The 27,619-nt window shown below is 38.4% G+C and overlaps 1 protein-coding gene across 11 annotated transcripts in view; it reads right to left on the reverse strand.

Annotated features, from left to right (window-relative positions):
* The window catches only part of PCDH15 (protocadherin related 15), a 1,681,879-nt gene that overhangs the window by 984,650 nt on the left and 669,610 nt on the right, over nucleotides 1–27,619 (reverse strand). The gene's annotated exons all lie outside the window — the stretch shown is intronic.

A 27,619-nucleotide genomic window follows, 5' to 3' on the forward strand; every position in this document is an offset into this window, starting at 1 on the left:
CACCTACCTTTCCCTGGAAATGCCCAAACACCACCACCGCCCTGAGCAAGTGAGACCTGACTGATGTTCAAGTGGCCTCATGGTTTGTCACGATCCTTACTGATCTCTCTGCATTGACCATCCACCCCAGCTTGTTCTTTGCTTTTATCCCTAACAAATCCAAATAGTTTCCATTCCAGAATTCTGATTTCTAGCTGTAGGCCTCCTGACACCAATTTCATCAAATGCCCACTCGGTGATCCTATGGGCTTTGTTTTGCCCTTTGTGAGGTTTTTTGCCCTTTGTGATATGTCTCAGCTCCTCGGTATCTCCAGCATGTGAATAACCAACATCCCAAGAATCCCAATGATTAGACAAGCTGTGGGAAATTCTGGACCTCATCCTAATGGCTTTGAATGACATCTTCTCCTTAAGTGTTCCTTCCTTCTTTCCTTCCTTCCTTCTCTCCAATGCTGAATGTTTCTTCCTCATCCTAATGGCTTTGAATGGCATTTTCTCTTAAAGTGTTCATTCGTTCATTCATTCGTTCGTTCGTTCCTTCCTTCCTTCCTTCCTTCCCTTCCTTTTCCCCAATGCTGAATGTTCCTTCCTCATGCTTGAATCTGAAGTAAAGTGCTGAACCAAAGTGCTGCAGATCTGAAGTGTGAATTCTCTGCACAGTGCCTGTCACCCACTAGCTGCCTCGGCACCGTGGGTGAGTGAACAATGAGCTCCCCTCTGCACCCCTATGATTTACATTAGCATCTGTCAAATTAGCATTCAGATATTTGCTAGATAAAAAGGAAAAAAAAGGGGAGTCGTAAAATATTTTTTAGAATCATAGATTCTAAACTCTGCAAACTCTGAATTCATAGAGAATAAGAAATCATAAGACATCTTAAAGGACCTGAGAGTACCCCGTTTAATTACAACTGAATCTGAGTTACAACCTCAAACTTCTAAATCTTAAATTTAGCAATTCTCTTTAAAATGCTGATTATTTGATTTGATTTAAATGTTTAAATTTGTTTGATTTAAATGTTAAATATATTGCAAAGTTGTTTTTTTTTTTTTCAAATAATTCTTCTACTTTTTAGGGTGCATTTGTTTTTCCTTATTTGTATTGCGATCACGGAACCATTTTAAAATCCATTTTCTGTCCCTGCCTTTAGTGTCCTAGTTTTTCAGATGTGGGTTTGGCTCTGGTGATGGGGATACTCAGCAAACTAAGCTCGAGTATATATTTACAGTTATTTTTTGATGTTCTATGGGATTATAGCCCCCATGACTGGGAGCACTTCTCACACACCGGCTCCTGATATCTGCCAGGTGGGTATGGTTATTCTTCTATAAGCTCAGGAGTAACAATTTTATTATACTTAGGTTAGCTATCAGATGCTTTTTGATAACACAATTATGTATATGCTTATAAACGTGCGTTTAAATATATAACTTGCAGTGGATGGCAAGCTCTTTTGTGGTGAGAGGCATGACAGTTCCACGTAGTATGATTTCAGAATAGAACTGCTTACTTGAAAACAATAGCTACCAGAAAACTTCACAGATGCTGAATAAGAAAAGAAAATAATAGGACCATAATGGGCTAATTCCTCCTTCTGGGTTTTCTTTAGGCTTAAAAGAGATATATACAGGTAGCTTTATGTATTATGTGATATTAATACGGTAGTTAAATCAGCATGGCCACACGTTAGGAGGGCATCATTATTCCTAAGGGTACAGCCCTCTTTTTATTACTTTCCTCCAGCTATGTCTCTACTGAATTCATATCACCACATTTTCTCTTTATGGCTCTCCCTCGGCTTTTCATTCTTCTTACGTGTGAACAACTATGAAGCTGCTTCTGTTTGTAAAGACACCCTAATAACTCTCATTTATATATCTTACTTTCCTCCAAATTAATATTCATAAATCCGGACTCTAACTAGCGATAGTTCATTTCCATTACAATGAGCATAATCCTTTCATATTTGTCCTTCCTAGCCACACTTTTTATACCTCCTTTTCTCCTTCCCATTCTGTGTACGTGTCCCTAGAAACAGACTTTAAATGCCTTCTCAAAGACTTCCGTGTTCCTTCTGAAAACTCTTTTCAACCTCTTTTTGTGAGATTTGTCTTTTTCTCCCTAAAACTTTTGAGTTAACTCTTATCCTATTTTGCACATGAACTTGACTGAGAAAGGATCCACTGGGTCCTGCGACCCTACCTCTCCCAGGTCTCAGTCAGGTAGTTCTATATTTCAGTCAAATATAAAAAGGTCACGGTGCCCCTATGTGCTTGTGATACCGAATCTCCATCTTACGAAGAAAGGTTAACTTCTTCAAATCCCAGAAAGATGAAGTATGCTTGACCCTTGAGTCACATGGGGGCTTAGGGGCACCAACTGTCCCCACCATCCACTCTCCTCAGCCAAAATTCTGTCTGTAACTTCTGACCACCCCCCCACCCCAAAAAAAAAAAATTTAACTAATAGCTTACCCATGACTGGAAGCCTTACCAATGACATAAACAGTTAACACATATTTTGTAGGTTATATGCATTATATACTGCATTTTTACAATAAAGTTAGAGGAAAAAATGTCATTTAAAAATCATAAGGGAGAGAAAATGCATTTATAGTATTGTACCATGTTTATAAAAAAAAATCCACATATAGGTAGACCCATGCAGCTCAAAGCCACGTTCAACTTTAACTTGTTCATGTACATGACCTACAAATGCCTAGGGCTGAATACAGTAATATAAAGCTGCAATATTATTCATATTTCTCTCCTTTTTTGTAAATATCTGCTTTTTATGTTTCAACTAAGGTGATTTTCTGGACTTTTTCTAAATTGGTCAGACTCTTCAGTATGTGCTCCCATAAGCTGACGCATTTTAATTTCTTTTTTTTTTTTTTTTTAACATTTATTTACTTTTGAGAGACAGAGACAGTGTGAGCGGGCGAGAGGCAGGGAGAGAGAGGGAAACACAGCATCTGAAGCAGGCTCCAGGCTCCGAGCTGTCAGCACACAGACCAATGCGGGGCTTGAACTCATGAACCGCAAGGTCATGACCTGAGCCAAAGTCAGATGCTTAAAGGACTGAGCCACCCAGGTGGCCCCTCCAATACATTTTATATAAAATAATGACATCTCAAACACAACACACAACTCCTGACATAATCTGATTAGAGCAGGGCAAAAATAATTTGTTTCTTCTCTTCACTAGTTTTGGACAACACACATTTATTTACATGTTGTTTTTTTTTTCTTGCTCCAGGGAAGATTTGAAACAGATTTTATCAACTTTGTCTAATAGATTATTTTCTCAATATATTGATACTTTGTGTAGATTATTCACAGACTTAGGTCATTATTTGTTTAGATTAACCTCAAGGTAATTGAGGACTTTTGTCACATGATGATCGTTAGGGTTATTCTCTCTCAACATTTCCACACAGAACTGACTTTACTAAACCCAAATATAAAATCTTCTATTTAATACCTTTTGAGTATTAAATTACAACACTTTAATCAAATTTGCTCCACGCGTCTGATTCGTTTATTTTATTTATATTGAGGGGTCTGGGTGTCCTTTTTCCTTAATCTGGAGAAAACTAACTGGAATAACAGTTTTTTGTTGTTGTTTTTTTAATGTCATTTTTCCTGAAAGGATTTGAAATTCACCCTCCCTTTTAAGTTTCCGCGGCTGGTCTCCTGGAGTAGAAGTCACAGGAACCAAAGCAAAGGGACAGCAAGTGTGCTTTGCAGTTGCCCCTGTAGGGGCGACCCTCATGGGACCCCGCTGTGATGGCATAATTACGTGACTGTCACCTAGCTTAGGGAGTGGGTTTGCCCACAAACTGAGAATGTAACAACTTTCAGGGAGTCTCCAGAGAGGAAACACGTATAATACTCTGTGCTACTGGTATGTCTTTATATAATACAGTCACTTTTGTGTTAAAGTGAGATTTAAACAATGAGTACAGGCAATTGTAGACAAATTCAATGTAAATGAAAACACTAGGATCAGCATCCGTAATTGTTTCTAGAAAATATTTGACTCAATGTGTTATGGTTTGTCTTGAGTAGAGGGAATAGAATGATTTCAAATAACTGGAAAGTTTATAGCCCATATTTGGTAAAAGGCTGAAAAAAAACCATGTTAGTTGTAACAACAGAAATTTCACATTTGGTCAAATAGCTTGTCAATCAAAAGTAGTGGAGAATTTAGGGAAGAACCTGTTTGATTTCACATGAGGAGATGTGAGCAATTTTTACACCCGTTTTAATCATAGTGAGCCTTTTCTGAAAAGTGTAGAAATAAACTTTTATCTATAGCAATTATAATAGAGATACCTAAGTAGTTGATTTATCTTTTCATATTCTACTTTCCCATATTCTTTTTTTTAAATATTTATTTATTTTTGAGTGCGAGAGAAAGACAGAGATGGAGCATGAGCATGAGAAGGGGAGGGCAGAGAGAGAGAGGGAGACACAGAATTCGAAGTGGGCTCCAGGCTCTGAGTTGTCAGCACAGAGCCTGACGCAGGGCTTGAACCCATGAACCATGAGATCATGACCTGAGCCAAAGTCGGATGCTCAACCAACTGAGCCACCCAGGCGTCCCTCCAATTTCCCATATTCTTATCACTAATGTTCAACAAGATGCGCTTAGACCACATATTTCATGAAATTTTATCTTATTCCCATCTCTTCTGGGTGATTTAAGTTACAATGATACTTCTTCCATTGATATTATAACATTGTTTTCCTATACGTGATCAACAGCTGGCATTGAAAAAGAGTCTCTATTTTTTTAAGATTTATTTTTATAAACCTATTGTGTTTCGTTGAACGCTGACCTACAAGAACTATGAGTGAACCATCCCTTTTCCCTAATGAGAAAGGAAGAGCCAGAATTAAGAACTGTTGTTTTTATCTAGAGGGGACCCAAGCTGTGGGGGCACAGATACTGCAAGAGGAGAAGAGGGAGATTTAAAGCTGCATTTGTCGAGCTTCATTCTTTTTGACGGGCTGTGTCAGAATCAGGGTTAGCACTGACTGAAACTCCAGTCAGAAAAAAAGTTGTCAACTTGTGCAGGAGGCTGCGTGGAGGACAGAACCAAGCTCTGAGTGATAGTTCCTCAATTGTAATAATTTTTAATGATGTCAAAACGGTAGCGGTAATGTTTGAATACTTGGCTAATTGGACTTAATCAGTTAAACAAGCTATCATGTTTAAAGCTCTCCTTAATGAAATCTCTTTAAAAATCCATCACCCCACGCGGATCAGTGCAAACCCAGAGAAGGACTTTCAGAGGAGTGGGCAACTCCCATGAAGGCTAACACAGGAACGTTTTATAGATTCAGCAAGATGGACACCACTGAGAAGCAGAGAGAAATGGCTTGTCTGTGATGGTTTCATATACATGGAATGTTTTGCATACAGGAGATAAACACATCAGAAAGAGAAACCTAACAGCCACAAATTAGTGGCCTTGCAGACAGAAGATACAGGTGACTGCAGGGTGTGACGTGGAAATTAGGAGAAAGAGACCAAGGACAAGAAAGACACAAAGCTGAAATCATGTCGTGTTGTACAAGATGGTTTCCATGTGCAATTTCTTTCTTTTTTTGTTTTTCATTTTTCTTCCTCCCTCCCTCTCTCTCCCTCCCTTTCTTTCTTTCCTTCCTTCCTCTTTCTTTCTTTCTTTCCTTCCTTCCTCTTTCTTTCTTCTTTCTTTCTTTCCTTCCTTCCTCTTTCTTTCTTTCTTTCTTCCTTCCTTCCTTCTTCTTTCTTTCTTTCTTTCTTTCTTTCTTTCTTTCTTTCTTTCTTTCTTTCTTTCTTTCTTGAAAGAGAAAGAGCATGAGTAGGGGAGAGGAGCAGAGGGAGAGACACAGAAGCAGCCCTCATGCTCTCAGCATGGGTCCCAACAAGGGGTTCAATCATCTCATGAACCGTGAGATCATGATCTGAGACAAAATCAAGACTCAGATGCTCAACCCATTGAGCCACCCACCTGCCCCACATGGGGAAAAGGAAGGAAACTACAACAGGCAGAAACAGCAGAAGCTGAAAGGAAGGACATGACTCAAAATATGGAGATGTTAGGGCAAAATCAAGGGAATCTCCACATCAAGGACAGATGCATTAAGTGTCTATTGCTGTGTAACAAGTTGTCTCAAACTTAGTGGCTTAACAACGACAGACTTATTATCTCAGTTCCTGTGGGTCAGGAATCCTAGATTAGCTAAATCTGCATCGAGCTTTCTGGGAAGGCTGCAGGTGACCATATGGACTGTGGCTGCAGTCTCCTGTGAAGGCTGTACCGGTGGCCATGGACACGAGTGTAACCTCAGCCTCAGTCTCTCACCATCCGTGCTTCTCCACTGTGCTGCTTTTACAGCCTGTCCACCGACCTCCCCCAGAATGAGCAGTGCTGACAAAGAGCCAGCGAGAGAGTTCCAGGGAGGCTGCCACTGTCCTTATGCACCCTAATCTCACAAGGGACACTCCATCACTTTCAATTGTAGCCTGTTCATTAGAATCATCAATTCGTTATGTCCAGCCTACATCCAAGAGAGGGAATTAAACACGGTGTAAGTACGGGAGGCAGTGGTCACACCTGGCTATCACAGAGGCTGCCTTTCCCTGTAGACACTAGTAAACACCTCTGAATTGTGCTGTAAACAATTTTACAGTAACAGGAATTGGGGCATCTTAATGGCTCAGTCAGGTAAGCCTCTGACTCTTGGTTTTGGCTCAGGTCATGATCTCACAGTTCATGGGTTCAAGCCCCGTGTCAGAGTCAGAACTGACAGCACAGAGCCTGCTTGGGATTCTCTCTCCCTCTCTCTCTGCCCCTTCTACTCCCCCCATGAATAAATAAGCTTAAAAAATTTTAAACTAACAGTGGAACCAAAGCTAGCAGAGAAAAATGAACCTAGAAATGTGGGTGGCACATGAGAAAACAATGCTGAATTAGAAAAATGAACAGAATGCTAATCCAATAATATAATCCAATAATATAATGATTTAGATACATGAGATCAAGAAGAAAGAAAATTTAGAGTTGTTCCGAGGTGACTAATGGAGGGCAATCTCACCGTATACTTCAGTGAGGCCAGGGAAAAAGAATTTTGGCAAAACAGTAACACTTCTGCTCAATGGCTCAGTCTTACAACCAGAATTAGGAAGATATAGCACATAAAAATACCAGAAGGGTACAGGCTGGATGTGATCATGGTGTTTATGATGGCTCTGAGAAATAAGAAACTTCTCTCAAAAATTAAACATAGGATTTGGCATCAACTGGATAGGAGTTTGAGAATCACACAACACTTTCAAGAATACTAACTACGCACTAAACCCCGATAGTGTTCCAGGCATAATTCTGAATATTTTAGTTCTCTCATTTAATTAGAACATTAATTCAAAGGAGTGTTATTATAGAAGGCATTGTGCTCAACTTCCTAACACCATCATTACCCCAGTAGATTAATTTAAGCCAATTATTGTAACTCCCACTCCTTTGCTGACTGGGTTATGATCCATGTTTGGAGAATGATTTCTGAGAAGTTTGCCACAGTCATCTGGAACAGGCATTTTCTTTCCTAAGAGAAAGTCAGTGGGAAAAACAAGATGTCTCTTCTTCTACTCGAGTTTGTCAAGTTTGCATAAAACATTTTTAAAAACTCTGTCTTGTCATGAGTCAGAAAATGAACTGAACACCAAAGATGAGAAGTATTTTCTAATTATTTTTTGCCTTCCTTAATGTTACATTAGTTTCAGATGTTCAGTGACTCGATGGGTCTATGTCCCATGCGATGCTCTAGTCATCATACGATGCTGTATTTTATACTTATCAATTCTATAGTAATACTTTCAGAATCAACTCATTCTGAGATGAAAACATCTTGCCAATTCTCAATTTTGCAAAAAAAAAAAAAATCCAGAATTTATATTTAAAACTCATTTTCCTTTCCTTCTTTTTTTTCACTAATTCTGAAAGGAAGAATGTTCAACAGAATCCCAGATATGTGAACTTTTTTTTTCTCTTTTCTTGTAAGAAATATATATATATATATGCCACAGCCCTTTCACCTCTACACAGAGAAAGATATGCAAAAATGGAAAGCCAGTAGACCGGAGCTATGAAATGAATGACTTGGCATCCGTGGCAGATATCTACTCACCGCCAAACGTTTACCCAAAGAAAAACATTCTCTGTCAAATTTTATTAGAGTTTGCACCAAACAAGAAAAAGGTCTCTTAGGAATATTTCTTGTTTGACAAGAAATGAACACAGTGTCCTTTTGTTTTCTGTTTGTGGAAAGACAAAAACAAACACTTATCCAGTAATTGTGATATCTTCGGAGTTCAGACACTCTACCTATCAAAACTAAACCGTGGGATAGGCTACAGGATCAAGTAACAACTGCAGCTACCCACCGCCGGTTCCTAGGTATTCCGAGAGGCAAGATGCGGAGCTGAGGAGGTGCGGGGGTGTCAGTCCTGACAGCAGTGGGGGAATGAAAATGAACAGCACGCTCACTGCAGCATGTGAGAGCTTGCCTGGTACAATGCGGTGCACTGGGACTCGGTCTCTGGAGAATTTGAGCTGTCATCTCTCCGAACACGGTCACTCGTGGCCCTCCTGTTTGCTATTCTGTGGGTGACTGTTTAACTTTGGATTACTTTCAACCACGCGGCAAACAGTTACTGGAGGTCTACTGTGCGCACACTATTGTAATAGGCGGATCCTAATTCCAGGCATTTCTGCATTTCCCCCTCCTCTTGTTTGATGTTATCCAAGAGACGCATTCATTTTGGGCAGTGCACAGATCTAAACAGAGGATGGCAGGGGGAGTCAGAAGTTAATGTCAAATCCTTTATATCCAAGGATATGTGAACTCTAAATAGCACATACTCTCTAATGAATGGGGATAAATATAATGATTATCGATAATACTATGTCTGATATTTTAATATTTTACAATTATTTCTCTCTTCCTGCTCATTCATGGAGAAACGTGCTAGAGTAGGGAACAGTTAGGGTACACAAAAAAAAAGGAAAAACAAACAAACAAAGCTAGTTTTTCCATAGTTTGCACCCTAATAGTTGTGCTACTGGCCAGACCAATACCCTTGTCTTCTAGCTCAAGAGTATGATAGATACTGCAAGCTCTGGATCCCCAAAGATCACGATCCCTAACTTTAGGGTACAGGTTGTTCTTATGTCTTTCGATGCGCCTGCCTACCTAACATCACAGTCTTCGGTTGTCGAGGACTCTACATGGATACCTATTCCTCTAAAGCACCCATACTATTTTTTCTTGGACAAGCAATCTTTGAAGAAATGACTTAATTCCACCTTCCTTGAATCCCTTTCCCTTCCCTCTTGCCCTGCTCCTAAAAATGAGCTGTAACTTTCCAATTTCCTTCCATCTTAGAGTGTTAAGACCCTGGGTTCTTCATCAGATCACATTCCACATTCTAGACAAACTTGGAACAATTTTGATTTCCTTCTCACTTTGCCTCATCATATTTCTAGTCTCCATCCAATATTGTAAATAACCATTTTCTTCCTTTACACGGTAAATCATGACAGCCCTTTCTCCAAACCTCCTACTCGGCAAAATTGTTCCCCATATTTTTATCACCATCAGGGGATCTCAGAGACAGTGAAGCTTCATAGAAGAAGTTGAGTGTGGACTTTGGAAAGAGCTAGGGAGCAATCAATGTTATTGTTTTTAATGTTTATTTATCACTGAGACAGAGAGACAAAGCACAAGCAGAGGAAGGGAAAAGAAAGGGGGACACGGGCTCCAAAGGAGGCTCCAGGCTCCAAGCTGTCAGCACAGAGCCCCATGCAGGGCTCAAACCCATGAACTATAAGATCATGACCTGAGTCAAAGCTGGACACTTAACTGACTGAGTCACCCAGGTGTCCCAATGTTGTTATTTTCATACTATTAATCAGAACTGTTAGCGGAGGTCTGCCATACAGAAATGCCTTGTCTCAGTAGATCTGTAAGATATAAAAGAACTGAGACATAGTCTACTGTATAGTGAGTATGCTCCACTCCCCACTCTCTTCCTCCTCAAAATGTGACAGAAATCACAGGAGGCATGGTATGAAAAAAGAAAAAAAAGACAAGTATTTCAGCGGAAATCTGACATTGGAGCTAAGGCTGAGTAGCAGAAATAAAAGCCCATACACTGTCACATGGCTTCAAAGTTTGCAGAGGCACTGACAAAGGCTAGTTGGCTTGAGCAGTGCCAACTCCCACACTACCGCACCTCTGCCCCTGGGGGGGGCAAAAAAAATCATGTCTATCATGTCTACTGGGAAAGCCTGAATGTGACCTCAGTTGAAGACGCATTCTTTGCAAATGTAACAGAATTAAGATGTGGTCACACTGGATTAAGGTGGGCCCTAATCCAGTGACTAGTTTTCTTACCATAAGAGGGAAAACTTGAGACAGACAGAAACACAGGAAAACTGCCAGATGACAGTGAAAGCAGTGTGGCTGCACACAAGAAAGGCCAAGACAATGAACCGCAGCTTCAACAAGGGTCCCGCCACCAAGGCGTCAGAGGAAACACAGCCTTGCCGACACTGTGATTTCAAACTTCTGACCTCCATGTGCAGGAGAGAACAGATTTCTGTGGCCCCAGACCCCCTCGTGAGTAGTAACAGCCGTAGGAAACAGATTCGAGTGTGGGGAGTCATTCTGTACTGAGGAGTACTGGTCTACCTACAGAATAGGTGTGCGGATTCTGAATCAGAGAGAAGGGCTTGTATCTCTGCTCTTCCGCTAAGTCGTGTGGCTGTGGGCAAGGTATTCATGCTCTTCCAACCTCAATTTCCTGTCGTGGAAAGTGGAAATAAAAACCATATCTTCTTCACTGGACCGTAGCACGAGAAAATAACAATGCCTGTAAAGCACATGTCACTTTGTGCGACGTACTACAAGACTGTAACTGTTAGCTACGTATCTCCCCAAACGTGATGGCCTCCTGAGTGTGACCCTAAAGGTGAGAGGCACACCCAGCGAAGTGCCACTTAAGATTTCAACATGACCAACACACGTTTGTTCTCTTACACGGAACAGCCATTGCCTCTCATAAGAATGTGCTCTCCACGCTGACACGTTCTCCTACGAAGTCACCCCAACTGCCAGGATTTCAGGAGCACTGAGATGCATATAATTCTCTCCAGCAACACTCCATCCTCTTGAACACGGGGAGTTACACAATACCCATGGTATTCTATACCCGTCGTACACACGTAGGCTGAGGTGAGCGAGTCACTTTGCACAGCCCTTTTGAACCTCTGCAGTAACACCACCACTGAACTAATGAGGCACGTATTTTCCTGATCTGTGTATTTGCCCAGTGAACACACTGCCTTGCTGATAGTTGAATCCCAATAATCTGTGGAACAGGAAAAAAGATCTCCATAAGATTTGAATCTACAGGCTGGCCTTACTCGGGGATGCTCTGCTGTAAGAAGCAGGGAGAGCCACCCGGTGTGCCTGTCAGAGCTTGAGCTGACGACATTGGTGAGTCTTGCCCTGAGTGTTTCTGTAATGACGTGGAAAGCCTGGCTCCCACCCTCCAGAGATTAGGATACAGGAGTCAGATTCGGGACCCAGGAATTTCACAGTGTACCATGTGCCCAGAAGGTACTGCTACGGACGGTCTGAGAGTCACATTTTGAGAAACACTGGTCGTCATGGAACGGCCATCTATTAAAGCCCAGTGGTTTTGTTTTAGGGTTATTTTTGGAACATATCTGAAGGACTTAACATGTAAAATCTCCCAGTTTGGTTTCTAGTGCTTAGATCAAACTTCTACATAAAAACATCTCATACACCATTCTTTCTTCCTAACCCCCATGCAGCTAAACTAGATGTACCAAAATAAACAAGGGGGGGGGGGGGTCTTCAAACTGTTATGTACATGGCTACTTTCTGAAAACTATTACTTATTTTTCTTTATGTTTTAAAAGTTTTATTCATTTTTTGAGAGACACAGTACGAGCGGGGAGGGACAGAGAGAGAGGGAGACACAGAATCTGAAGCAGGCTCCAGGCTCTGAGCTGTCAGCACAGAGCCTGACGCTCAAACCCACGAGCTGTGAGATCATGACCTGAGCCAACGTCGGACACTTAACTGACTGAGCCCCCCAGGCGCCCCTGAAAATATTCACTTATTTTGAAAATAAGCCTTTGAGCTCTGGGTTCTAGAATTATGTGTGGAGGATTAAAATAGCCACACCTCAGACCAGTTAGATCAGAATCTCTAGGTCAGTTTCAAGACATAGAGATCTCTAAATCAAGTCCCACACACAGCCAGGGTTCATTCCACTGCTTGGAATGAACAGACTCTTCAGGGGTGGATGGCTGAGGTCTCTGGCCTGACAATGATAAGAAAACATCCCTGATTCTGAGCCCTCTGGTTCTCTGGAGCTTGGATATCTTCAAGATTCTTTAAAGAATATTCATATAAACCCAAGATTACAGACAAGGAGATCAGCAATTCTTACACATTTCAAATTTCAGAAACAAAGAATTAGAAAACAAAGCAGCCTACCACAGAAGTCTAAGAGGAAGGACATACTATCACCCACATATAATTAGCCCGGCATCCCAAGAACTGGTGCCTATCGAGAAACAAGAGAAAATCCAACAGAACTCTAGTCCGCCTGAGACCATGTTTTTAACAGAATGAAGTGAGCAAATGGGAAGCTTCTGTTTTAAAAAGGCATACTCTGTATGCTTAGGTTTACATAACTGAATATTTTTGGCTTAGAATACATTGTCAGTATTAAACAATTCCGTATTACCTTACACTACTGAGACCAAGGTTTATAAATTATTTTGGTTCCTAATTTTCAATCTCTTTTCATTCTTTTTAAGATTAAAAGTTTAGTCTATCATGACTGAAAACCTGCCCCTGGCTCCGTCTGCCCAAATACCCATACATCTTTTCATATCTGTTCATAACAGCATCTGAATAAAAATAAGCTAGCAATAAACTCTTCTGAGTGTAACGATTTCAGGATAAGATGAGCAAGGAAAGAATTGATTCTGCTACAATGGACTGGACTAAGCAAGTTCCTTGGGCCCAGCTGTGTGTCAGAAAGAGCGTTTAGACATGCAGCCCACTCAGTCTAGTGACATCAGATCAAAGCAAGTGGTCATGTTTAAGAAGGCTTGGGATAAACCGTCTTTAACCCTTTCAAGTAGTTAGAGGTTGTTATCCTCACATAATTTTCCTTTTCACCCAGAACAAGCAGATATTTATTTATGAGCAGATTATTTATTATAAATAAGCAGAAGGGAGAGACATTATAAATGTTACGTACAATGAGAAAGCGATTTCCTGATGTTTTCATTAATTTCTTCTACTTACAAGAAAAAGAGAAGTACCTTGTCTTAGAAAATACTGGGCCTAGGGGCACCTGGGGGTCTCAGTTGGTTAAGCGACTGACTTGGGTTCAGGTTCATCTCACGGTTCATGAGTTCAAGTCCCGCATCAGTCTCTCTGTTGTCAGCACAGAGCCCACTTCAGATCCTCTGTCCCCTTCTCTCTCAGCCCCCAGATTCTCTCTCTGTCTCTCAAAAATGAATACACATTAAATAAAAAAAAAAGAAAAAGAAAGTAAGAAATTTCTTAGCCTGGATGACTGCATAGAAACTTTCTGAAAGCAGAGTTCACAAGTAAAATTTTCAAAGAAAATCTGTATCTATTTACATACTTTAAACCAATCTATATCTACTTGATCTATTGATCAAACACATTAGTGAATAAATCATTTGGGGATATTTATAAATCTCCATCTGGACTATTTTGGCATAACTCACATATATATTTTAATATAACTCATTCATTTGTTCTAGATGATTCCATCTGATTAAGTGGTAGTGAAGCTTTGACTCATCATCTGATGGAGCACTACAAGGGGCTTCTGAAGAAGTTGAACAGCCACCGTTTTAGTCATGATGAAGACGGTACAAACTCTGATTCCCTCAGCGACAAATATCCATGCATCTTGGTAGGTATAGTTAGATTATAAGCTGGACTATTTCTTGGAGTCACTACGTGTCTTGCAACTACAGGAATTTAGAATACAATCGCATGAGCACGTCTTCAATCTCTGATAAGCCAAATATGTCAGGGAAAGAATAGTCTAGAAAACATGATATTTCACATCTCATTTCTAAGAACTCTATGGAAGAGAAATGCTTCAGCGTCCATTGCTAGCCAAGCGGAGCTCACAGCATTGAGGTACCCAACTAAGGTCTCAGAGGACAAACCTGCCACATTGGAAATGTTCTAAGACTATTCTACAAATTCTAAAAGCTAAAGAAAAAAGTGAACGGATTTTCTAGAGGTGAGGAATTCCCTAAGTTACACGAATCTGCTGGCAGCTTCGTATCCAACAAATGGTAAATTTGACCTTTTAGGTTATAAATGCTACCAACTCTGAAACGAATTGAAACTCACTTTTTAGGCATACTTTTTAATATATAAATCTACAGAGGTATATATTGTTGTCAGGTATTTTAGTCTAAAATCATTGTATATCTCTATAATTACCCCCTAACAAGGTCAGGAGTAGTAATAAACTTTAATGGGGATGTCAGTTGGTGACATCTACCTAAACAAAAATTACTATGTGAAGTTTGGTGAAATGTTAAAAGGACTAAATATAATTATGTTAAACAGCTTCTACAAAATGCATAGTCTTCCCCTGTTTCCCAGAAAATTACCTTGAGGCAATAGTTTTGTGATTGAAATGTAAAGAAACCCATCTTATTTTATTTCCTATATAAGCTGGCTCTGCTGATCCAAGTAGAAGAATTTGCTAATCAAGTGGGCATTCTACACCTTAGCCAAGTGCTCATCTGCACAGTTCAGACAACAAATAGATTTGGAAAATTTATGCTAATAAATAAATTATAACCTCGCTGGGCTCAGTTCTTTTTAAATAAAATGCTTAGGGAAAAAACAAAACAAAACACTATGGGAAGAAGATGTTGCCTAAAATTTTGTTTAAGATTTAGAATGCAAATCGCAGTATCTTAGAAAATTAAATCATTATCCAATGGAAATGGTAATCATCCTAAATTCCCAATGTAGTGTTATACTTAATCTATTCACAACCTTAGCCCCTTATCACTTGATATTTTACAGTTTGAAAATTTTTTCATGTGGTTTATATTTTATTCTGATAAAGACACAGCTGTAAGCAATCTAATTGTTTATTGAAAGAAACTTGGAAATTTCCATTGTATAATCTCAATTTGATTTTAGTCAGATTTGCAAAGTGCTGATTGACTATAAAGCTGATTTATAGTCTACATTTTTTCAAATTCAGCATCTAATGAAAATAACTACGTATAGATTAGGGATATAATTTATCAAACTTCTATAAAATCAAGTAAAAATATAAGCTCTATGGTAACGCGTTGGTCCATGGGTATGATGTATTTTTTTTTTTTTTAACCAATTTACTTGCGACCAAAGCATCTCTGCCTGATCAATTATATCCTAGGTCAATGGATGATCGATATTTTCAAGAACACAATTTCCTGCACTATTAAACGTTAAGCATCTCAAGGAAACAAATAATTTACTACTTTTTAATAAAGATGCAAGTATATATTCATATAGAAACCAGTCTGCATAAAATATATGCATTTTTAACTCAAATACGATTTTCGGGGAGATTGACTGGGGAGGACATCTGTATTTTGACCCAGACAAAATCAGTAATATCTCTTCCATCACCAGGTCCTTCTTCAAAGGTCACCATTGCTAACAGTTTCTTGAGAATTATACTAACAGTTTTAAGCATTATATAAGACTCGAGACATATTGAACAGCAATTATTTGTTCTGTAAAAAATAAAACAATATAATAAGATGTTGAGCGTTTACCTCAAAGAGCTTTTAATCCTGCGATCATAGGGGCAAAACGATTTACAAAGTGTTTACCATCTACACATACTTCCTTATCACTTGGACACAGTATTGTTGTCTATTGCTGTTTATAAGTACAAAGATACTCCTTAGGGAGAGTCAAAACCTCCGTGACTTGACCAACCTCAGACTACCCTCCACTGTTAGTTATCCTCAAAGAGCTCATCCCATTGCTTCCATTTTGAGGAGTTTAAAGAAACACTCAAGTCTTTAAAACCAGTTAAAACTCTCAAAATTAACCAAACTCTCTGTCGCTTAGATGTTTCTTTCCTAATATGGGTATGATAATAACACCTATATGATAGAGATGTGAGTTGAGGTTAAAATAATGTATTTATAATGCTTGAGCCTCATACATATTAAATGTTCAGTACATGTTTCTCATGTTATACTCTGAACAAATATTATTTTTATTATAAAACTGTGTCCTAACATCAAAATGACAGGTGATGAAGAACAACAAACAGAATATAATGCTATGTTAATATTTGGCAATTGAAGTAAATAGGTCTCTATGAACTTTGCATTCAAAGGCAACTTCATGTATATGAGGTTCTAAGAGAAAACAGTAGACCCTATACACTTAGAGGTGTACATGTGTGTTTAGTTTGCACTCAGGGACAATGGGAACCGTTGTTAAAGACAGCAGTAACCATGTCTTGTCTGTTCAAGGTGTCTTAAACTTATACCATTGGCATTTTACTTAGAATATCTCAACAGCATCTTAACACAACATTCCAGCAGGTATTTCTACACTCATCTTGCACCTGAACTAATTAAAGCTCACCAAGTTTAACTGGCTTTTCCAAAGACACATACTTAGAAGGTGGTAAAGATTAGGTCAAACTAAGGGCTGTATGGTTCCTAAAGATATGTTTTACATAATACAACATGAAAACAGCAAACTGTAATATAGTATTTAGTACTAGTACAGTTTATAGTAAAATAAACTGTAATGGTAAAGTGCCATTATGAGTGCACAGGACAGTATGATTTACATATGTTGATGTTGGGAAAGTCCAGTGGATGTTGGTTTCCTTTTTAATATAAAAAAATTAACCTAATTAGCTACATTAACATTCTTACTTATAAAATATATTTCATGGGGCGCCTGGGTGGCTCAGTCGGTTAAGTGTCCGACTTCAGCTCAGGTCATGATCTCGCGGTTTGGGAGTTTGAGCCCTGCATCGGGCTCTGTGCTGACAGCTCAGAGCCTGGAGCCTGCTTTGGATTCTGCATCTCCCTCTCCCTTTGCTCCTCCCATACTCATGCTCTGTCTCTCTCTGTCTCTCAATAATAAATAAACATTAAAATAAAAGAATTTAAAAAAATAAAATAAAATATATTTCATAAAGAAATGCAGATTCATACTTGATTATATGTAACCTAACTAACATGTTTGTATAAAGCCACAAATAGACATGAATCTGTTGATTTTAAATTTACAGCTGTTGAATTTCAGTATTTCTTTTTTTTTTTTTTTTTAAGTTTGCGTTTATTTTGAGAGACAGCATGAGCAGGGGAGGGACAGAGAAAGAGCGAGAAAGAACCCCAATAGGCTCCACACCATGAATGTGGAACCAGATGTGGGGCTCTAACTCACAAACCGTGAGATCGTGACTGAGCTGAAACCAAGAGCTGGAGGCTTAACCAACTGTAGAGCCACCTGGACACCCCTGAATTTTAATATTTCTTGGGGAAATTTTGCAGATTAATATTATAACTACCATGATCTATCTCTTAATGTTATCATTTTCCAAATTGGCTTCTGATTTCATTAAAAATAAAATAGAATACAATATGATACGATACAATAAGATGAAATTTAAAAGAAAACAACAAAAATAATAAAACAACAAAGAAGATGAAAAAAAAAAGATTCAGCTAAAGTCATGTGCTTCTCCATTTCTCCAGTTTCCTGAAGTTTTACATATGAAGGAGCTCCATGCATGTTTAGGATAAACCCCAAATCCTGATTGGGTATTCTAGAACCATGGACCCAGACTGCACGTTAATTGCTCACATGCCACACCTCTCATTACCATCAGCCAAAAACACTAAAAGAACATGCTGCACATAGCCCCTCAAGCAGCTACTGAGGTGGCCACCCGGAGGGGACTGGCTCCTGGCTTCTTATCTCACAGATTAACATTGGGTACAATGTAGGGTGCCTGGGGGGTTCAGTCGGCTAAGTGTCTGACCTTGGCTCAGGTCAGGATCTGCTCGCCCCCTCTGCCTCCCTCCTGGTCTGCTGGTTAGAGCTCCGCATCAGGGGACAGCTCAGCGCTTGGAGCCAGGAGGATTCTGTGTCTCCCTCTCTCTCTGCCCCTCCCCCCTTGTGCTCTGTCTCTCTCTCAAAAATAAACATTTAAAAATTAAAAAAAAAAAAATTGGGTACAATAATCAAAATGTGTAATGATGGCCCTAAATCAGGAAGAAAATGTTAATTTATACATTTCCATATAAGGAATTAGAGAGGCACATACTACATTTTAGTAATATTTATATTAAAACAACGCATGTTAAAGAAAGCTTTGTCTTTAATGGGATAAAATACAGAATTAAAAAAACACATTTATGTAGCATTTGGCTGACTTTCTGTTGATGCTGTCATTTACAAATACATTTTTCTGTACTTTTTAAAAAAAATTTTTAATGTTTATTTTTGAGACAGAGAGACAGAGTGTGAGCAGAGGAGGGGCAGACAGAGAGGGAGACACAGAATCAAAGCAGGCTCCAGACTCTGAGCCTTCAGCACAGAGTCCGACGCGGGGCTCGAACTCACGAACTGAGAGATCAGGACCTGAGCCGAAGTCAGAGGCCCAACCGACTAAGCCACCCAGGTGGCCTTTTTGTACGTACTTTAAAGGCATTATATCAAAGGGAAAAAAAAAAAATTCTTTGAATTAGTGTGTTTGTATTTTCTGGATGAAACTAGAGAATGTAATGCCAAGTGAATAAGTCAGTCAAAGAAAGACAAATACCGTATGATTTTACTCACTTGTGGTATTTAAGAAACAAAACAATAAAGAAAAAAAGAGAGAGGTAAACCAAGAAACAGACTCTTGACTACAGAGAACACACTGATGGTCACCAGAGGGGAGGGGGGTATGGAGATGGGTCAAATAGATGATGGGGTTTACCTAACTAGTGTACGTGTTGTGAAGCGACCGGGGGTGATGGAGGGAAGTGCTGAGTCAGTTTATTGCACACCTGAAACTGATATTACACCGTATGTTAACTACACTGGAATCAAAATTAAAAACTTAATACAAAAAGAATACTCCTCGCCAAGGATAGTTTACATCTGTGATAAAGGTTCCACTGGTATTTCAGATGGAGATACACAGGCAGGGTTAAATGAAAATACTGCATTGACTTCACTATCTTCTCTGACTTTTAAACAGCACTCGGAAAAGTGGGGAAATAAAGAAGGAAAGACGCTGTACTTTGTGGTGGTTTTAAACGCCTGTGATACTTTCGGTTTCTTCCAGGGTAAAATGAGCACATAGATTGGTCGCCAGGTGGGCTCAGCAGCTTTGCAGCAGGGGCCCTTTGAGGAGTAACTCAGTGGGGTCAGTAGGAAGGAAGGGGAGTCACAAAGGGACCTGCACCCCCCGGGGAGAATGAAGGGAAAGACATGGCTTTGTTTCTTCTTTGCATTAAGGCATATGGATATGGATATGGTCATACAGGAGTTTTCAGAAACAATATTTAATTACCTTTCTATTTGACTTCAGAGACAGAAGTACTGAGTTAACAGTTTAAAGGATGTACTTTTATTTTCTTTATTAATAATATAATTTGAAAGTCTCACACATATTAGGGTATAGAAATAGCATACAGCCTCTCACATAGTTTACCAAAAGCACGTTCTCTCTCTCTCTCCCTCTCTCTCCTTTCTTTTAAAACCTCTTTTCTCTTACTTCCCAATTTGGATGCCTGATGCAAATACCTCAAAGTTAACTGACGATGTGAAGCACCATGACTGGGAGTCACCTGTAGTTACGGATGTTATTTTCCACTTCAAAAGTCAGGGTAACCAGGAGCCTCGGAACCAAGAACAGAAAGAGACGACATTCCACCTCCATCTTTAAAGCTTAATTCAAATCATCAGGATGATGTGGAATCTAATTCAGTTGATTGGTGGTGCTGTGTCACATGTCTGTCTTAAAGCCAAAGTTTTAAAAATAATGTATCATTTTAGTTTTATTTTTTAAAATGTTTATTTTATTGATTTTGAGAGAGTGGGTGAGCGCAGAGGAGGGGCAGGGAGAGAGGAAAGGAGAGAGAATCCCAAGCAGATGCCGTGCTGTCACTGAAGGGCCTGACCTGGCTGGAAACCATGAACAATGAGATCGTGACGTGAGCCAAAGTCAAGAGTCAGATGCTTAACTGACTGAGCCACCCGGTGCCCCTCATTTTATTTTTATTTGTCATCTCAAAGGTGGTTTGAAGCCATGGGCAAGAATATTCCCAGTTAAATGTTTTCAATTAAATAAACACATCAGTAATAGGAACTGGAAAACACCAGTACTGCTTACGTGACAGTTCCTAGCAGGCAGGTTACTCCCTGCTTAATTCCTGACTGTGCCCTCAGACTCTCGCACAGGGAATGGGTCCTGGCGGCCTTCACTTCCTGAATGGCTGCCTCTGCATTATTTTGGTGGCAAATATATAAGACAAAGTTTTATTTCAGCATTAGAAAAAACAATTTTTAAAAAACCCATTAAAGGGTCTCATATCTTTATTAGCAATAGATTTAAGAAATGGACTTTTAACAGTATCATTTTTCTTAGTATTGTTAATAGATAATACTAGACAATTATTTTTACCTTCATAGGTAAAATAATTAAAATTTGTGTCATAGAGCCTACTATAGTTTCACATGTTTACCTTTAAAAGTAATGTCATAGGGACCATGTCTTAAGTGTTGAATTTTCCCCACAGCATCCAACTCAGAAAATACCCACTTTCTCACAGTTATGTTCTTACTAATGTTGTCAAGAGTCAGCAAAGGATTAGAAAAATCACCTTATTAAATACAAGCAAACAGAAAACACTGCAGAACTTAATTAAATCTCTCCTAACACCTCAAGAGGGCAGTGAATAAAATAAAATATCACCGCTGGTTCCCAAATTGATCAGACTTCCATATACACATTCTAGTATTAGAAATCATATTCTTTCTAATGATATATTAGCCAAAATAAATACTTTTATTTTAACAATATTTTCTTTTATGAAAAAAAAAATGATGTGAAATGTGTTTACTAAGCTTCTGTTTTAATGTAAAGCCGGTCCTCAAAAAAAAAAAAAAAAAAAAAAAAAAAAAAGATCCTGTTTAAAACGGTGATATGATCATCTGGCTAATAAAAAATAAAGCAACCCAAATACCTCTTGTTGCAGTCCTGACAGTTAGTGCCACTTTTACTGGACCTAAAAGTGAAGTAGTAGGAGGTATTGTCACCATCGCCATGAACAGTCAGTTTATAGGTTTCACCAGAGCGTGAGATCCAGAGCGTTGCTGTCCTCGGAGTCAATGTAGTTCATGCCAGATTGATTTGATTCCTAACGTAGCTGAACAAGATGCACGGGAACCCACAGAAAATCAGCTTCAAATGACGCTGTCAAGGGAACTTCTCTATTATATATTCTGACTTATCAAGTTGGAGTTTAAGGCCACAGAGGGATGTTTTTTGTTTTCATTTTTTGTTTGTTTGTTTTGTTCTTATTTCTTCTTTATCTAGACCCAAACTTATCAAATAATCACCCCCGGGAAAACTGGAGCTCCCAGCTACCCTCTTGAATTTATTCTGGTTTATATTTCAAAACTACACTGCAGTCTTTTAAAAGTACTTAAGCTTCATTTGATGAAAAGCTTTGGAATAAAATAAATAAATGTGTTCCAAAATATTGCTTCCAAATAGAAGCAAAATCAATTTCAGAATTTCTAACATACACACTGCATGACTATCCTAAAGAAAATGAATTTTAGAAAATATTTCTACTAGATCCTTTTATGGGATGAATGTTCTAAATGTATATATTATTATATTTTAGTGTGAGTACCCTAAAATCTAATTTAGTTAAATTTGGAGGGTTTTCTCCAGACAGTATAAAAGGGATGAATAATGTCTCCAATCGAATTTTATACTTAGATGACAGGAGGTATTTTCAGAAAATATGGCTATCTAAAAAGTGCTCATCTGGATATTTATATATGCCAGCAGATGTACACCTATGAAAAAATTACCTTCAGGAAAAGGTGGAAGACTGAAGTATAAAGTGGATTCTAGCATTTTTACGTGTTATCAAATCTCATTATGCCACAGAGATTCTCAATGTAGAAAGAAAAATATTTTAAAATGTTATATCGAATAAGAAATGTGTAGCTTTCAAATTATTTTTCCCAGCCATGACTTTCCTCAGCAATCAATCAATAAAATAGATTGCCGGTTTTTCATAGTGGTAGATTCTAAAAGAAAACACAAAATGAGTAAATTGTCAGTGTGGTTTTGTTTCAAGCAGAATGACTTTATAGAAGTGGAAAATATGTAGGAAGTGATCCTCATTGGTGGAAAGTTAATTTATGTTTCAGCTTAATTTATTACCTGGAGATAAATTCCTTTATCGATCATCTAGTTACACATTATTTGGAATAAAAATGAGGCAGCACTGAGGTTTATTACCTGGCATGGCTCGAGAAGGTATGAGTGCCTACTCAAATCCGTTCTCTTACTATCGTCAAAGCTTGAACTTTGAGGTCCTAAGTCTAAGAGTCACAAGAAAGCAGTGAAAAAGGATGCCTTGAGCAACTTTTTTTTAAATTTTTTTTAATGTTTTATTTATTTTTGAGACAGAGAGAGACAGAGCATGAACAGGGGAGGGTCAGAGAGAGAGGGAGACACAGAATCCCAAGCAGGCTCCAGGCTCTGAGATGTCCGCACAGAGCCCGATGCAGGGCTCGAACCCACAGACTGTGAGATCATGACCTGAGCCGAAGTCGGATGCTCGACCGACTGAGCCACCCAGATGCCCCAAGAGAAACTTTTTTTTAAATGAATAATATTCTTGTAGCTATGAGATTCTCTATGTTGGAATGTTAGCCAGTTTAGGGGGTAGATATGTACAATGTCTGCTGAGCGAAGGCAAATACCAACTGAGAACAGAACAGAACAGAAAAGGTCTATTGACACAAAATGTAAAGAGACACCTTAAATCAAATAAGCACACTAATTTATATTTTACCTTGTAATAACGTTTGGAGGAGTGAAGCCAAAAGCAACAATGCATCACTGGATTAGTACAATTTCCCTTAAAACAAAAAGTAGAGTGAAAACAGAAACTATACCGAGCCATAATGGGCCGAACACTAAAATGGGTATTTGTGTGTGTGCATATTTATGACTTCTATCAAATCCTTCTTAGAGATATGTGGTCCTGCAAGACCAGAATATCAAAGGAATGGATTCTCTAAATGGTGTCTAATATGTGATGGGCCAAGGCTTGAAGCTCCCTGTGTCAGACCATCTACAGACAGAAGCCACCTTCATGAGTCTGTGGGACAACAAAGAGATGCACTGAAGCCATTAAACAAATTACTTGAGATGTCTTGGAAGTAACAGTTTTCTCAGTGCAACATGAATTTAAAACAAATATGATTCCAGTGCTCTGAGAACCAAAGCTAAGTCCTATTATTTGCATATCAATGGGCTCATTTCGTCATTTCCACGTTGTTAAATACACATTGAAGTCTTCATTCAATTACATATCTGATTTTAAATGAAGTATTGATATTCTTCAATTTCACACAAAATAGCAGCCTAGGACTCTATCTGCTTTATGCTGTTTATTTGCCCTAAGAACTCTAATAATTATATACATGAATATCTGTACATAAAAACATTACGATGTGTATTGATTCGTTTTCCTCTCTTCCCTCCAAGAATGTCAACTCCTTAAGAGCATAGGCTTTCTTAGACAGATACCATATGGTTTCACTCTTATGTGGATCCTGAGAAACTTAACAGAAACCCATGGGGGAGGAGAAGGAAAAAAAAAAAGAGGTTAGAGTGGGAGAGAGCCAAAGCATAAGAGACTCTTAAAAACTGAGAACTGAGGGTTGATGGAGGGTGGGAGGGAAGGGAGGGTGGGTGATGGGTATTGAGGAGGGCACCTATTGGGATGAGCACTGGGTGTTGTATGGAAACCAATTTGACAATAAATTTCATACATTGAAAAAAAAAGAGCATAGGCTTTCTTGTTTGCTCTAGTCACAGCAACTGGCACAATAGATGAATGAATGAACTGAAAAATTAAATAGTTAAGTGAATATGACTGAGAAAGAGCCTCTGAATCTGAGGCTAAGGGCAGATGCCCCAGACCAGTCCTCTTCCCAGGCAAGGTGCTGGAGAGAAATTCCATACTCAGGCAGGCTTCAAGACAGGAGACAAAAGAAAGGAGTCTGAGCACTTGACTCTAACAGCCCTGAGATCAGTGAACTCTAGACAGGAAAAACAGAGGCTATTTGGAAAACATTTGAATTTTATCACAAGGTAATGCTATCATACCAAAAGCAGACCACAAGAAGCTATTGAGACTGGCAGTGAAAAACGAGTTTCATTTTATAACTACTCCACTAGGAAGAAAGTGATGATGTAATGTATCATTGTATTGATTGATTGATTTTTTTTATTTTTGAGAGACAGAGACAGAGAGAAAGGGAGACACAGAATCTTGAGCATTCTCCAGGCTCGGAGCTGTTAACACAAAGCCCAACACCGACCGGGCTCGAACCCACAAACCGTGAGATAATGACCTGAGCTGAAGTTGGACACTTGACCCACTGAGTCACCCAGGCGCCCGAAAGTGACGATTTAGAACATGTGGGCTTTTGCTAGCTTTGGTCACAAGGCCAGCAGAATGAAAACTGAACCCAGCAGGGAGGGGATAAAAGAAGAAAGAAGGGGAAGAATAATAGATAAGGTCCCTCCAGTTACTTTGATAAGGCATAAAAAACACAGTAAAATGTATAATTAATACAGAAACAATACAATTTTAAAATAATTGTACACTCATGTAGACGCTGTGTTTGCTTTTGGCTAAACGTAAGACAGATGGGGTACTTCTCCGTAGTGGTTTTGTTTCTCACAATTCCCTAAGTTCTGAATCTGACGGAACAGGGAGAGCAATCCCTTGGTGGAGACTAAGCCCCTGAATAAAGGAATACCAAGACCTCAAGGACATGACGCTTTGGGTGTGAAAGGGAATGTGAATGCAATTTCCTCCCTGGTTGATAGGTTGGATCATCCAGCTACACTTACCTTAAAAAAGACAAAAATGAACTTCACACTCACACCTTTTCAACAGTTCAGAGTATTGAGGGCATGGCGGGCGCCCCCACCAACACAAGAACCCAGAACCTGCCTAGGCAATCTCCCTCACCCCACCCGTGTGTGTTCCTGTGCCTCTGTGTCCCTTACAACCAGCTGTTTAATTTCACAACAGATTGTTTTCAGTGAGTTGTATTCTCTAGTATTTTTATACATTGCAAATATAGAAACAGGTCATTAAGCTGTAAGTTAAGTGAAACTCACATGGATGCCCGTAAATTAAAGATCCATATAAATATGACAATCTGTTTATAGCTAAAAATGGGAAAATATCCCATCTTTATTTTACTTTTTAGAAGTTGGAATAGTTTTGCCTCGTGCATAAAAATGTCTTTAAATTGATTTCTAAGCTTACAGGACCAAATGATTTGGCTTTTTTTTCCCATTAACTGTCTACTATTGGACTTAAGAGAAATGTCAACCTCCTGTTTTTACACTTCTGCACCAGGGAAGATATCTAAGAATCATTGATATTTTGTAGTTATTTATTCCAGTAACCTATTTACCTCAAGAATGATCCAGCTTTAGGAAATAAAATAAAAATGAATGATTCAGCTTTAATATTTACCAGGTTTTTGTCCCCTCTATATTCTACTTACTTTGGGAAGACAGATATTTTGAGGAAATAAACAGGTTTTGCTATTTCTGTCCACACTTCTAAAGTAACAGAGAAAACTGTGTATCTTAAGTTACGAATTCAATGTGTATGCAAACATATAATATTATGTATTTTAGATGATAAAATATTCAGAATTTATAAATCTCTTGAATAAGAGTCTCTTAAGGCTTGCTCTATTAAAAACTAAAGATATCCTTTGTACTGAGCTTATAACTTTGGAACTTCAAATTGCTAAAAAATTCCCAAGAGGGCTACCAAGGAAGTGGGGTGGGGCAGGGCTCAGCCAAGTATACTGCTCGTCTTTATATCTGACTGAGAGGTTATCAGACAGCTAGAAATAGGCAGAGAATCAATTAGGACACCACCTCATCTGAACTTCTGGACCAAATTCAATTCTGCCAAAATATCTAAATTGATAAATCATAAGTCTCTATATCTGCTTTCCTCCCCTTGGGATCTTTTGGGAACACATTACAACAACAGATCTTTGTAATTATGAATGACTTACATGAAAATTTCTATGGTGAAGAGATTAGAAAATATGCATATCTACAATTCTTATTGTGTAAAGATTTACATAAAGGGACTTGATATAAAGGAAGTGTTTAGTTGTTTACCCCTTGAAATTCTAACTACATTCCTCTTCTGCTCCCCATTAACTGATTCATATGCAAATCTATTTACATCCAAGTCTGAATGGTCTATGTCAATGCTGTTTTAACAGAACATAAAGAAAATATAAATAAAAAAAATAATGCAGTACAATTTTAAATTAAACAGAAATAAATTATAAAATGCTGCCTAAATATTAAACACACCAAAAAGAAATTCATTTGGGGGAAATTAAGAACGATTTAGATATTTAGATAAATATTTAAATAGAAATATTTCTATTTCTAGAAAAAGGAATTAATTTCATTTGAATATTTGCAATGATTATCATGTAATGCTATTTGAAAGTGATGAATTTCATATATAAGGATAGAGGGTTGGTCTTTTCTTGTTTAGGCTTAGTTTTTTTTCTTCAATGTACTACTATACGAAAAGAAAATCAAACTGTACATACTCCAGGAAAAATGATAACTTATTTCCACTCAATAATGGAAAATAAATAATTTTTACTTTATCACCTTGTATGTTTTTGTTTGTTTATTTTGTAATTGCCAACTAGAATTCAGTCTCCTTTTCCACAACCAAGATTTGGTATTTAAGGATTCCATTTGGAATTTTTGTCCATGTCACTGGTATTTTAAACACCATACATTTTAGGCAGCTTTGTTGAGTTTTGATTGTTGAGTTTTAATTGACATACAATGTATTTCACATATGTAAAGTACGTAATTTGACAAGTTTAACATATGTAAATGCCATGAAATGGTCATCACCACCAAGATAGCAAATATCCATCATCCCCAGAGGCTCCCCTATCTCCTCTGTCATTATAAACTAGTTTATGATTTCTAGAATTATCCACCCATGGGAACATAGAATATGTGCTATTATTTTTGTCCGGCTTTATCCACTCTGCTTGATTATTTTGAGATTTAGCCACATTGTTGGGCATATAGAGATTTTATTTCCTTTTATTTTTTAATATGCTGTTGAATTGACATACCACAATGTTTATA

This window comes from Panthera pardus, unplaced genomic scaffold (genome assembly GCF_024362965.1).
Source record: "Panthera pardus isolate Hobbes unplaced genomic scaffold, ASM2436296v1 HiC_scaffold_22, whole genome shotgun sequence".
In the NCBI taxonomy this organism is placed as follows: domain Eukaryota; kingdom Metazoa; phylum Chordata; class Mammalia; order Carnivora; family Felidae; genus Panthera; species Panthera pardus.